Consider the following 14,758-nt stretch of genomic DNA (forward strand, 5'->3'; position numbering starts at 1 on the left):
GTATTGAGGCTAAGGTGCTCAGCACCTTACAAAATTCAGCCTGTAATTCAGAATTGGTTATTGTTGACTCTGCAAACCACGTTTGGGAAGCACAAAGCACAGGTTTGATTCCACATTGCTGCCCACCTCCAGCCGTAAAGCTGTCTCTTTGGCCCAAGTCTAAAATCCTGGGTGATATCCTTGAATAGAGTAGCTTTTTATGATTGGCAAAAAAAATTTAGTTTGTCTCCAGCTATGAGATAATCTGTTTGGAAGTGTAGCATCAGAAGAAAAGCGGAATCATTTATCCAATCACCATGCTTAAAGTCAAACCATTTTGAAAATAAAGACAGGCATTATTTAGATATGGATCCCTGCCTAGGGGATATCATGGAACAATACTTTGAAGATTTGCACCCACAAGCTCCTGAGGAAAATCAGCTTGCTACTCCCTCTGTTGGTGAAAAGGGGAAAATGCTGCCGTGGAGAGCTTCTTTTGCTAAGTCTGCCTTCCCAGAATTCCTGTCATGACCCTTGGTGAGCTTCCATACCTGTATTAGAACTTGGATTTAAGGAATAGTGGGCTCCCAGCACAGCTCAAAGAGGGGGAAGAGGTTCTACCTTGTGGCAAAGGACTGGGTTCCAGGCACACAGGCGTGCTCTTGGATTCCTTTTAGGAGGATTCTGTGTGAAGAGAAATGCAGAGGGCAGCAGCAGAGCTGAGAGGACTCCGATGAAGCCCTACTTTTGCAGCACCTTCACCCATCTTAATACTTCAGTTTTACTATGAGGTAGTGCTTCAAAGCAAGCTGCTCCCTTGGGGTTGAGACAGACCTGCAAGGAGACTACTGCTACCCACTGAGCCAGCAGTCAGTGGGTTTTGTTGGAAGAGTGCAGAGATGCAGCTAAAGGATTATTTATGAAGTCCAGGATTATTTATGAAGTCCAGTGGGTGACTAGGGAGTTAGATGGACTCCTGCCACAGTTACTGGGGGAGGGAGGGCATTTTGCTCTTTATTTGCATGTGCAGTTGCTGTATTTCCTCAAGCTCATGGACTGTTCCCCTTTATAAAGATTTTCTTGTTTGTCCAGAGTCTCAGGAAGCTTGTGAGTGGGAAAGATGTGCTTGTTACAGGCACCCAGGGTGTGTGTGTGTGTGTTTTGTTTCCCTGTGTTTCTGAGAAGTGGCTTGAGCCAGTTTAGTTATTTGTCAAGAGGGATCCTAGCCACACTGAACCTAGCCCTTTTTGCTACCATTGATCACCTCACAGCTAGGGTACATTACCATGCACTACAGTTACCTACAGCACCAACTACAGGAAACATTCCCATTTGATGTGAGTGCACTAGTAGGGGGAAAAAAGAGCTTCCATTCACAAGTCTCTCTCACCGTTCATACCTATCTAGCCTCCCCAATTGATCTCCTAGAGTAGACTGTAGCCTTGTATGAGATTTTATACAATCGTAGTTAGGTTTAGATATTCAGTGAGCAACCCATGATGCCCCCTAGGTTTTCATTATTTCTGTGTATGCTGCATGACTAACCATTCTATCAGCATTTATTTTAAGGATCCTGTTAACCTCTCAATACAAGGAATAAATGTATCATTTGAAGCTGGTAATAGCTACAAATACATCTCAGAGAATGAACCAAAGGGCTACTTAAACTATCTGTCTTCTACATTTTGTTGAGTGGGAAAAAACATAAAAATATGAGATAAACTGTACTGCACTACACCCATCCTATCAGAGGTTAGAAGTTCTTTGATCATACTACCAAAAAGCTCTAATTAAGACAAATACATAGCCAATGGAGACAAAGCCTTAGAATGAGGGTATTTATAAATGGTCTGTGCATAGATTGAGATCCGCTCTGCCAGATACAGATGAATTGGTCCTAGTGGGCAGATATTGGATACATGCACTCTTAGAAACAGCAGAATTCTCCAAACTTTGGATTGACAATGTAATAGATACAATGCCCTGCAATAGAAGACCAACCTTAATCATACCTATCATTGGATTATGCGACATCCAGTCACAGTTGTATCATCCAGAAAATCTGCACCAAAATGAAATGCAAGAGCAGCCTCTCAGCTCCACCAGCAGCACTGTACAGGTATGTCTACACTTGCACCCTCTTTCGAGAGAGGGATGCAAATGAAGACATTCAAAATTGCAAATGAAGCCGGGATTTAAATATCCCGCGCTTCATTTGCATATTCACATTATGGCGCTAATTTGAAATAACAGACACTGTTAAGACGCAGTTATTTTAAGAGAAAGCCCTTCTCTCGAAATAACTGGTGAACCTCATTGTATGAGGAATAAGGGCTATTTCTAGATAAGGGTTTTCTCTCGAAATAACCACGTCTTAACAGTGTCTGCTATTTTGAAATAGCGCCATAACGCGAATATGCAAATGAAGCACAGGATATTTAAATCCCGGCTTCATTTGCAATTTCGAATGTCTTCATTTACATCCCTCTCTCGAAAGAGTGAGCAAGTGTAGACATACAGTGTGTAAGTCAATTAGTAAACTATGAAGATGAAGGTGACAGAAGAAATCCTCTTAGCCCCACATTCAATCCACTTAACTGTGTTGCCTCTGAATGACAATCTGTTCTGGTTCAACAAGCTATAAAAGTCAATTTCACATGGAAATAAATGTAATAGAGACATCAAAGACACCTCTTCAATTGCCATCAAGAGTTAGTGATAACGTGTGCTCAGATTCCGCTAATGCAGCAGGGATACAGAGCAGTTATCACCACATGGTTCTTAAAAACAACATTAAAAAAAGCACAAAACAAAATGCAGAAGAACTTCATGTAAACACCAAAGTTACAAACTGACCAATCAATCACACACCTCGTTTGGACCTGGAAATAGGCAATCAAGCAGCCTAGACCAAAAACAAAACAAAACAGTTGGGCAAACAAGAGTAGGCTGCATGACTGGCCTTCCTTCGTCTCAGTGAGCCATATGATTCCTGGGATGGGCAGACTGTGGCTCGCAGCTCACTGTGGTTCCACCTATGGCCTGTGCACCCCTTCTCTGCCCCTTTCCCCCATGCCTCTCACACACTAGGGCACTCAAGTCCCATGCTTCCTATACCTTTCCATCCCTCCCAGCACTTTGTGGGTACGTTTAAACTACAAGCTTTTGTCGACAGAAGCTTTGTCGACAGATACTGTCAAGAAAGCTTCTGTCGACAAAGAGCGTCTAGACTACAAAAGTCTACTTTTGTCGACAAAACCCTGTAGCCTAGACACACCCTCAGAGCGCCATGAATCCTCTAATTTGCGCTCTGTCTCCACTCATCCCCCTCCCTCCCAAAGCTTGAACGCTGACATTCAGCTGCTTGCAGCTGTTCATGTTCTGGGAGGGAGGATGAGTGGGGACAGAGTGCGAATCAGCAGATTCACGGCACTCTGAAAGTGCTGGGAGGGAAAGGGAGGAATAGGAAGTGCAGGGCTCCAGTTCCCCAGTACTCTAGGGCAGTGGTTCTCAAACTTTTTGGCTCATGGATCACCTGGCTCAAAACCTTTCTGCGGCCCACCAGTTGCTAATGGAAATTCACCGTTAATTACATAATTATGTCTGAGCCATTTTGCTAGTGCTGTAGCTGGGGAGAATGGTTTAATTTAAATTATTACACAGGTTGTTTTAACTTTCTCATGTTAGTTTATCAAACTTCATTTTAAATAAATTAAAATATTAATTTATGTCCAACACAAAAGGTTTCAATGTTTTCTTTATTTATGGCAGGGGTGAGGAAACTTTTTTGGGTCAGGGCCCATTGACCCACAGAAATGTCAGTTGGGGACCACACAAGTGAGAAGCAAAAACCCTCAACTCTCACTGATTTGGCCTTCAATTGAGACACCTCACCCCTCTAGCACTCCAGTCTCACAGGGCGAGGGGAAGAGACAGGAAGGACTATGGTTCAGGGCATTCTATAGGTCAGATTTACTTTTCTGGGGTTCTAGAGTTAGTGGATTATATGGACCCCCTTAGGCTCTGGGATGGGGACAAAAGTGAGGGGTTCAGTGTGTGGGACAGGGTTGCCAGTGAGTGGGATAGGGATGAGGGTGCAGTATCTGGGAGGGAGGTGAGGTGGAGAAAGGGGACAGATTGCAAGGTCTGGGTGGGAGGTAGAGTGCAGAAACAGACTGGTAATAGTGTGTCTGGCCAGGAGGAGGGAGCAGGAGTAAGGGGGATACAGTGTGTGGAAGCAGAGTATATGGCCAGGAGGGAAGGTGCAGGAGCAAAGGAGTGTCAGAGCAAACTAGGGATATGGGGTTCTGGCAGGGGGAGGAGAGTGAATATGGGGAATTGGAGTGTGAGGGTCTGGGTACAAGGGGGGATGCATACTAGGCTTCACACCCCCTTGCGATGGGGAAAGCCTCCAGACAGCACATCACTGTGCTGTTGTTCCCCCAGCATGATGGAAAGGGGGAGAGAGCTCAGCCTCCCACTCCCATGCAGCAGGGAGCCCATGCAGCTGTTAGACTTCAGCATCAGCTCCATCTTACAGCCTGGAGAGTGCATGGGTGTGAGAAGGTGAAGAAATCTCCATCCTTCTCTGCTAGACCTGTCTTGTGGAGCCATTTGCTCTGCCTTTCTCTGTGAGCCGGGTCTAGCGGAGAAGGTTGGGGTTTTCTTCACACACACACACACACACACACATACACATCACGCACCCTCCAAGTGGGAAGCCGGAGCTGGTGCTGCAGCCTTGCGGCTGTATGGTGACTGTGAGGGTCAAGCAGTAGCACAGGTTCCCTGCTGCATGGGGGAGCAAGAGGGAGCTGAGCTCGGGCCGCAGACCACCATGGATTAGTGGTCCATGGACCATGCTTTGAGAACCACTGCTCTAGAGACACGCAAGGAAGGGAGGTAGACAGAGGCTGTGTGGGCTGAAAGTGGAACCCCAGTGGGCCACATGCAGCCCGTGGGCCACGGGTTGCCCACCATCGCAACACAACACAGTACTGTGTTAAACATAAACTACTAAAAGAAAGGGAATTTTTTAAAAAATTGACAAGCTAAGTAAAGTGTTTCTGTGTATCTTTCACTTAAATTAAGCTGGTTTAAAGCAGCATTTTTCTTCTGCATAGTAAAGCTGTATCAAGTCAATGTTCACTTGTAAACATCTGAAATCACAACCATAAAGTTTGGTTTAGAGTTAGGAACATTTCCTTCCTGAGATATTTGTAACAGAGGTTCTACTTTCTGCGCATTAAACTGTATTGTATATACAAGCAATAAAGTGACATAAGAAAAAAGAATCCCCTACCACAGAACTGTTCAGAGAGATGCTAAACCTGTGCAGATGCTCCTTTTGGCTACAGAAAGAAGCTTATATCGATCTAATGTCATGACTAAGAAAAGCTTTCCACAGCTTAAAAGAAGGAGTAAGTGAATGGTAATGCCAATAAGCTACAGTGACAGCAAAACTGAGGGGATCAGTGCCAGTCTGCATCAACAGATGTTCAGTAACCTTGTGATAAATAGTATTAAAAAAAGCATAATTGTGTGATTGACTGTTTTATTAAATATTGGCAATTATTCAGAAATAGAAAAGTATGAAAGTTTTGTTGCTACATAAAATATCTGAGACATTCATGTCAATTACAGCCTTGCTGTAAGGATCAGATGGGGGAGGGGCAAGACAATAACTATTTTTTGTGTCCTATGAATGTTCTGAGGCAATCACACAAACCAATCCCTTCTCATCTACTCTTAACACATCACCTCATCCAGTGGCTTCGTTGAGGTTGTGTTGCTCTTTTTTGTGTTCATTTAAAAGGATGACACAATGAGACGTTTTGTAACAGAGGAGGGAAACAGTCCAGTAGAATTTGTGGTACCACAAAAATCAGGATAGGTTGATGCAGGACACAGTAGAGTTATGAAATCTAGCCCCCTCCACGCCTGTCTTATGATGTGCTGAGTACCCTCAGCTCCCAAAGTCAGTTCTCATACTTTGCTGAAACAGTAGAAAGGACGCTCTCCCATGAAGGCAGGGAGAGGTGAACAAATGCGGTGCACCACATGTGTAGCTGCTCCTTTCTCCCCACTGCACACTGAATTGGGAATGATGTGAGCTTCATTCTCCACCCTCCCTACCATGTTACAGCACTGTAGGGCTGAACAAGTCACCCATCACTATGAACAGCCCTTAGTGAGACATGGGTGAATGGGGTGTTGATGGGGACAGGTGTCTCCTTTTTTTCCAAGTTCTAGCTCCATTGCCCTGTGCCATGGCGAGCCTGCTTTCCACCATCTATCTCACAGGCCTTTTGTGCCCTGTACCATATCCCCACACTGCTGCTCTCCAGAATCAAGATCTCCCTTCAGGGACAGCATATCTCTCCGTCTCTTGTTCTCCCTGGCAAGAACTCCCTCTCCATCCCTCTGCCATTGCAGCTGTTGTGCCCCATGTTGTGCTTCTATGTTGTGCTTCCTCCTGCTCCCACTCCCCAAACCTATTACTGTCCCAACCTGTCTGACCTACTCTCTCTCTTTGCCCCACTAACCTGTCTCTATCCACCATAATTCTTTCTCACATCCAACCCTGCCTATCCCTGGATCCCCTCTCCTCCGAGCCTTTCCTCACACAGAGACTGTTTTAACAATAAGCCCCATGTCCTCAAGTGGGGGAACAATTATATGAGAACCCAACCAAGTGGTCTGCAGCGGGCCCTGGATGTGATTGAATTGGCACTGCTGAGTCCTTTGCAAGATCCAGCACCAGTCTTTCAGTCAGAATTGCTGGGGAACAGAGAGACTTGTTAACATTAGATATCGAGTAGTGGAATAGTCATGTAACCACATGAAATCTTTGTGGTTACATGACTATTCAATAGTCCCTGGGGGCAGGTCTAGCAGCCACTCCCAGGGAGTCCCCTACCACCCTGCACGGTTGCCTCTGATAGGCAGGAACTAGTTCAGAAGAGAGCCACTTTAAAAACTAGCTCCCTTCAAGGACCAGCTACCTGCTGCCCCATGCTGCTGCCTCTGATTGAGGCAGCAGCAAAGGGTGGGGGGAGTGCGTGTAGTTGATAGTACCCATGCTTATCAGTTAATCGTTTACTCGACTATACGCTAACAACCCTAGTTAACCTATGTTATTATTGTATATATTCACATGGCTCTTGCAGCCCAAAAACTAGCTGCTTGAACCTGGAAGAAATGCTCTCCTCCAGCTGCACTGAAATACACTGAAAAAATCCTGGCTCCGCTTACCGGGAGATGACATTGCAGACTGATATCCTGGGGTCCGACTTAGTGAGCCTAGTAAGGACCCACTTAATTAATTGCTGATCATCCTCCTACAAGCTGAAATACTCCACCATGACATGAAGAGTAAGGGAAGTCGACAGGAGAGAGACCTCCAGCTGTGGAGACACCACGGAAATTTGACCTAACCTACATCCGCTTCAGCTACACTATTCACGTGACTGGAGTTGCGTATCTTAAGTCAACTTTCTCCCCTCGTGTAGACCTGGCCTGAGTAAGCCCTCCTTAACCACCTAGAATAAATAGCAAGACTTCATTGCTACCTGTACTCTGCATCACGACTCCTGAATATATTAACAACAACAACTTATGGATGCAGGCGCAGCCAAGGAATCGCCTATTGTCCTTTTTTATAACACTTCCCTTACATTCTCCCCATCAGGTACTACAACTTGCATAGTTATCTTTTCGTCAGAAAAAAAAAAGCCAGTCATCCAGTGTGTGCAGTCCATCTTGTGCACTGAATGAGACAGGAGTCCTAGGAGGAAAAAATAATACATGATCATATAATTAGATATGCATATGTACAAGGGGATGGATTAAGGTTGCACAACAACCGTTAATATAGCATTTCCTCATTTTCAAATACTTGACTTTGCAATCTAAATAATGTTCTTTTACTAATTTTTTATGAATAATTTCATTGATTTTTTAAAGGAAAAGGGTAAAACCAACTTCTATTATTTGTAACTGTAAAAATCCCCTTGCTATCACCAGCAGGCTTTGAACTCTGAGTGTTCATCACAGCCTCAGAAGCTGCTACTGCACAAGCAACAGAACTAACATTAGCGGCTGATGAACAAGAAGCCGGGAATGGGCTTGTTTGGGTTTTGGGGATTTATTGTAATAAAACAATTTGGGTACAGCTAGACTACAAGTTTTTGTCAGAAAAAGGTACGCAAAATGCCTTTTTCCAATTCTTTTGTCAGAAAAGGCCAATCTAGACTGGGCCAGATATCAGGAAAAAAACCCTCTTTCGGAATCCCCCTTCTTCCTCATAGAACAAGAAATACAGGGGCTTCTGAAAGAGCGTGTTTGCTCTTCCACACAAAAAAGCGGAAGAGCAAACGTGTTCCCTGGACACAGCGGAATTTTTTCAGGATATTTCCAGTATCCTGAAAACCTCCCATAGTCTAGCCGTACCCTTTGAGATTTTCACAGAAGAGAAAAATCAATTTCTCTTTTCTAAAAGTGACTGCTTTTAACAAAAGAAAAGGGATGGCAGATCTCCTTCAGAGTCATAACAAAGATCTGGTGCAATCCTGCTTTCATGCACTCTACCTTTTGTTCCCTTTATAAGAAATTTTTTAGTTTACTCGTGAGATCTCCAAGCACATAATTTTAGCACAGATTTTCTGCTGACTTGTGGTTGGAAAAATATTTTTCTTCCAAAATTCTCATAATCATATTGCAGCTTGGAGGTGAGAATGTATTTATGGAAACCTAATTTTAAAAAGTGGGGTTGACTTTGATTTTTAGTTTCTGTGGGAATTCTGAGAAGAATAGCTTAGAACCATCTGGGGCTGACTGCGGCTTCATGAGGTAAAATATCTGCAGCACATCAAGACGTGGAATCTCTCTAAAGTACACTAGTAAATAGAGATAATTCAGTCCTAATGAGACAGTTTGGGGGATATAAAATGTAGAGATTTCAGTGGTAATACAGAATAAATACATTGTTTATTTTGGCTATATTTAACTTTTAAAAATATAATATGCTGCTGGTGCTTTAAATGCAACTTAACAGTAAAATAACACAGAAGATATACACCCCATACATTTACTATTTCACTTTTAGCTAAACACTTCAGTACAGATGAATGCGATATTGATGACGTTGTTTTCAGCCATCACTTCAAGATCACTCACTTGTAATTCTGAGTGAATCCTGAAAATGATAGTGCCAAAAACATTAGAGAGAATTTCATTTTTATTCTATTTATAATATTTCTGCTGCAGCACATTTTAGCTCTCTGAATTCCCCCTGCAATTCCAACTGACTATTATATGCTTCACTCATGCATCATTTTCTTGCACATTGTTTAACTCCTGTTTCATTCTAGCCAGACAGGCAGCTTTTTAATGGTGGTAGAAATTACAATTACTTACAGTACTATTATATACATTTACAAAGCATTTTGGGGTTCTCCAATGTTAAAGTTATGTAAATGTAACATCCCTACTAGCCCAAATTATCCCTATACATGGAAAAAAATGAGAGGTATGAAAACTCTGCAAATTTCAGTTTCAAGACCTCTCTGTTGACTGTCCCACTGAGTGAGTGGTATACAACAAAAGGTTTGACCTCAGGAAGTCATTTAATGACAAGGGAAGTGCTCCACCTGACCCAGGCCACGTAGTGAACATCTAGAGCCAGTACTAATTGATATTGCCAATATTTCATTTTAAGATGGAAATTCATGCAATGTCCTTTCAGTTCTACAAAAGCCCTCACTTGATGTCAGCAGCCTTGCAAATGACTCCCTTGTTTCAAACTGTCCATTTCTGAGCAAGCTAATGGAGAAGCAGTCTCTTCAACAAGGCCTCTCTGGTCCCAACATCCTAGATTCCTCCAAATCCAACTTCCGGTCCCAGGCACAGTTACTAGATCACTGGTGAGTGACCTCTTATCCATTAATGAGGGAAGTATCAGTATGTCCATACTAACCCTACTGGCCCTCCCTTTGGCATTTGTTATCATCACTCTTCCCACACCAAGAGGAGATGGGGTGGATAGAACCAGTCTCCAATGGCTCCGGTCTTTCTTCTCAGACTGAACTAGAAGGCACATAATAGCCAACCGCTTCTCTGATTCCAGATTCCTCTCATGCAGGGTCCTGTCAGGGTTATTTTATTTCTCCCCTCCTTTTTGGTGCCTCCATGAAGATAGTGGCACACCAAGGCATGTCTAGACTTGCTTTTACTTTTGAAAGAGGATATGCAAATTCAGCATGAATTTGCATATCTTCTTCCAACTGCATTTTTGAAAGAGGATCTTTTGAAAATGAAAGTAGTCTGGATGCGTTTAAAAAAAACCACACTTCTTTTTTGAAAAAAAAAAACGCTCTTCCTAAAAAAAAGGAGGTTTACGTGTTTTTTTCTAAAAAGAGAGGAGAGGTTCGAAAAAACCCCCATGTCTAGACTACTTTCATTTCCAAAAGATCCTCTTTCAAAAATGCAATCGGAAGAAGATATTCAAATTCCCACAGAATTTGCATATCCTCTTTTGAAGTAAAACAGAGGCTAGACGTGCCCTTGTGAGATAGCAGAGGATGAAATGTCAGTTGTATGCAAAAGATTAATGGACCCACACCATCAAAGGAACACAAGCTTACCTCCAAGCTTTGGCTGCTTTTCTGAGTCCAGCCCCTGAAATGAAATGTACATGGCCAAAACTGGTGAGGTGGTGCTTGGGAGAAAAGGAAGGAATCTTGGTGAACTCTTTTCTTTCATAACAGTCCCATCCATTTAAGGCGTCTGACCTCCGGTTGTCAAATCTGCCTATAAGTTAGGAATGGGCAGGATCCTGACACAAACACCCCTGATTCTGAGGGAAGTGCCTTTGTATCTTTAATTGCTTCAAATGGCCAAGAGCATGACTTGTGTGTCAGTTAAAGAGATCTCCTCCAGAAGCCAACTTCCCCTTGGCTATTTGGCTCGATACTCTTTCAGACAGAAGAATACCAGCTACCAAATCACAGCACCACCTTCTGCAGCGCTTCATTTTTTCGGTATCTAACAGCCAGCTTAGCCTGGGAGACCTGGCTGGCTCACAGAAAAAGGTGGCATTACTGCAGATGTTGCTTATGTAGCTGCACATTAAATACTGCACATGCCATTCCAAAATAGACACTTGCTTTGCACTTCTGCCTCATGTTTTACACACATTAAACAATAATAATGATTCATGTAACTGGGGGCGTTCTAATTATTCGAGGGATATTAACTTGTCTCAGACACACTGTGAGGACATGCAAGGTTCAAGATCAAGTAATTCTAGCACAGCATTGATTTTACGTGTGTTTTTAAAATGTGAACTTGCACAGGAATTTGAGAATCACTTGAACTTCGGCATCAACTTTATTTATTGCAAGGCAAGAATGAAATCATGGACAATCCATGATTGGGAAAAATAAAAGGAACCACAGCTTCCCTCTGCTCAGAAAGCAGCATGCTGAAGCTGTCACCCAAGTCCAGCATTTGGATGCTCATGAGAGATCTACACACTCGAATGAGAGCTTTCTGTCTCAGGGGGATTGGGGCTTTCTGTAGCCAAACCAGTAACATTTTTGTCTCTTAGCTACAGCATTTTTTCTCCTTGCAGCCAGCCCACTGAAAGACAGCAGTCTTCAGGCAGCATCAGTGTCTCTTCTCCCATCTGTTACCTATTGTAGGTGAACCCCTGGTCCCCTCCAAATGCTGCCCGTCGATGCTCCCATCTAAGAGGAAAATCATTCCCAGTTCAACTTCCTCCCATTTTCTTCCAGTTAGGTCCCACTGCAATCAGGAGACAGGCCCACAAAAAGTCATTCCCTACTCAGCAGCTATATGTCCTATTGATATTATTACAATGGTTCCATGGCATCACTTATGTTAACACAGCCGTTCTGTATCACTCCTGCAATCTTGCAAGCAATTTAAGCTCTCTTTTCTTTTGATATTTAAATATTTCTTTGTTTTCAATAAATTACTCCACTGCAGAAGCAACTTCTGTGACTGCATTACACTCACACACACATATATATACAATTATGGGCACAGACAATATTATGATGAGTGAGTTACATGATGATAAACATCCAATACTTCCAGCACCCACTGGGCCTTTTTCCACTTTCTTCACTGACAGCCAAAGCAATCTTCTGTGCAGAGTACAAAAAAGGTTATATCAAAAGAACATCTGCAGATTAGTGTAGCAATTAGCATATACAGCAGCACCCAGTGGGAAACAACTTTAATCTTTTCATATGCAGAAGCGATGAACCACATAAAGGATCTGTACACTGAAACTAGGGAGTCACACTTGACAGTTTCTTCAGCATTTCAGACATTTAATCAAAAATCCTTCCTTGCAGATGAGTTTTTGCAAGATGTGTTGTGATTGTTTAAGGGTTGGATGTGTAACTTCAGTTATTGTACTTCCCAAGGTACAATGCTGCCAGAAACGGCTATTTACCCTTTGGGACACAAACAATATAGTAACAACACAAACTGTTATTTTACAAGAATTCCTTTGATGTGTCTTTGTTTTGAATATATGAATTTATTGCATCTCACTACTTGATCTTCAACAATGGCCTTCCTTTCAGCCAGGCTGAACCAAGCCAATATCAATTAGAACATTCACAGTTACATTATACAAGATTTAAAAAAAAAAAAAAAAAAGGTTGAGAAGCTGCATAATCCCTCAAACATCAGGGCATACGACAACTGCTAACAGACAAAGGTTATTTATTAACTTCCTTATAGGTAGGTGTTTCTATAATAATCCACTTCCAGATTTTTTGTACCATCCTCAGGAGCTGCTAGTGCTGGCCACTGTCACAAACAGGCCACTGGTATGAGATGGGCCACTGGTCTATTCTGGTGTGGCAATTCTGATGTTCCCAATATAAGCCTAGGGTTTCTAGCTTCACTTTCCAGCTTATGGGGAAGAATTAACCTCTTTGAATCCCACTAAATGTTGTGCACATCTGATACTTTCCCCTCACCCTATGAGCAGAGCTATAGCAAATTAACTTATTCTCTTTCCAGAACAAGGAGGATCAGAGAAGCAATTGTAACTGAGAGTCACAGTTCCTTGGCTGGATCTTTTCCTAGGGCAGTACAGTTACATGCTGCACAAGCTTGAATAAGAGACCAGTCTAGGCCTTTGGTAGTAGTATGTGGTGAAATATATATGACTGCAGACTTAACCTGCATTGCCTGAGTCCTTCAGGGCAGAACCTTGAGTATATGGGGGGAGGTGCAGGAGGCTCCCTGCCCCAGGCAGCCCCCCACAACCACCCAGGGCCTGTTCTCTGCTTCCCACCAGGCAAGCCCAAAAGCCCACCCAGGGCCTGTTCTCTCCCTGTCAGCCACCAGAGACCTTTTCTCTCCCCGCTTCTGGTGCTGCAGCCAAGGACTGAGATAGGGGAAAAAAGGGTTTGGGGCAGGGAGGCTACTTATCAGTGTGCTGGGAGGCAAAATGGCAAAGCTCTAGCTTTGCTGACCACTCCCTTGGTGGTACAACTGCCCCCAGTGGATGCTGCAGGATAGCTCTCTCCAGCAGGCTCACTGCCCCCAGTAGCCACCCTCATATTGTGTCCCACTGAAAGCAGACCCTTTCTTTGCATGTTATGAAAACTGTCCTCTTTCTGGGACTTCCAGTTGCCCTGGCACATCCAAACTCTGATCTTGCTTTAACTTAGGAGAAGGGGAAGCTGCCTACCAAATTTGGTGGCTCTAGCTCTTCCTGTTTAGGAGGAGCCCTTGAACAAACATGCTCACAAACAGACACACTCTAAAATATAAAAATATTAACATCATAAAACACTAACATTTGGGCTGATCTTTGCTTCAGCACATACGTCTATCCGAAACAAACAGACACGCTAGAAAGGTATTGGTTCAGGTTTTTGCCCTGATGGCTGATCGCCTTAGTAATAGAAATCTTAGTACGGGAATTAAACCTAAGTCATGAAAATCATGTGTTACTTCAAAGGGTTGAAATCATGGGGTAAAATTCACTCCTGTTCAAAGAGCTCTCACCTGGCCTATTCATCACTTAAGGCCCACTTGGGGGGCTTACACAGTGCCTCGCCTTGTGCTGGGCCCTCTATACAAGAGGAAATTTCACTCATAGTGTAGAACATTAATACAATACCTCATGGGCAAATTGTCAACATTGCTCAATACTAGGGTTGCCAGATGATTGAAACAAAAATACCAAGCCCCCCCCCCCCCCCCAAAAAAAAAACACCGGGAAATATTCTGTTGAAGGAAAAAGAAGAGAGGGCAGGGGAAACCAAAGTTATTGAGCAAAAATGACTCCAAGACTTATTAAACAAACAAACAAAAATTAAAATAAAACAGCATATCCCCTTTAAGAGTGAGTGCAGGGATAGGAACAGGGGAGCAGTTGAGCACTAAGACGTAGGGGAAGCATTGCTTCCCCTAGGTCAGCAGCCATTTTGTGCTGGCAGCCTTGCGGAACCAGGTAAGCATGGGGGTTGGGGTTGGGGGGCTGGGAGCCAGGGAGTTTTTGTGCCACGGCCTGCAGCTGGGTGCCCAGGGGTATCTTTCCTGGTGTAATCACTGCCGATATGTTTCTGGGCTAATTACCATCAGGTCTAATATTGCCCCCTTGATTTTGTGACAAGGCAACTCGGGGCTCTAAATTACAGTAGGCCACCTGAGCTGGCTCTGTCAAATATGGGGCCAATATAGGGGCTAATATAGGGGCCCAATGTTCCTCTGTCCATCTGGCAGC

This window comes from Pelodiscus sinensis, chromosome 2, assembly GCF_052426305.1.
Source record: "Pelodiscus sinensis isolate ZL-2025 chromosome 2, ASM5242630v1, whole genome shotgun sequence".
NCBI lineage: Eukaryota > Metazoa > Chordata > Testudines > Trionychidae > Pelodiscus > Pelodiscus sinensis.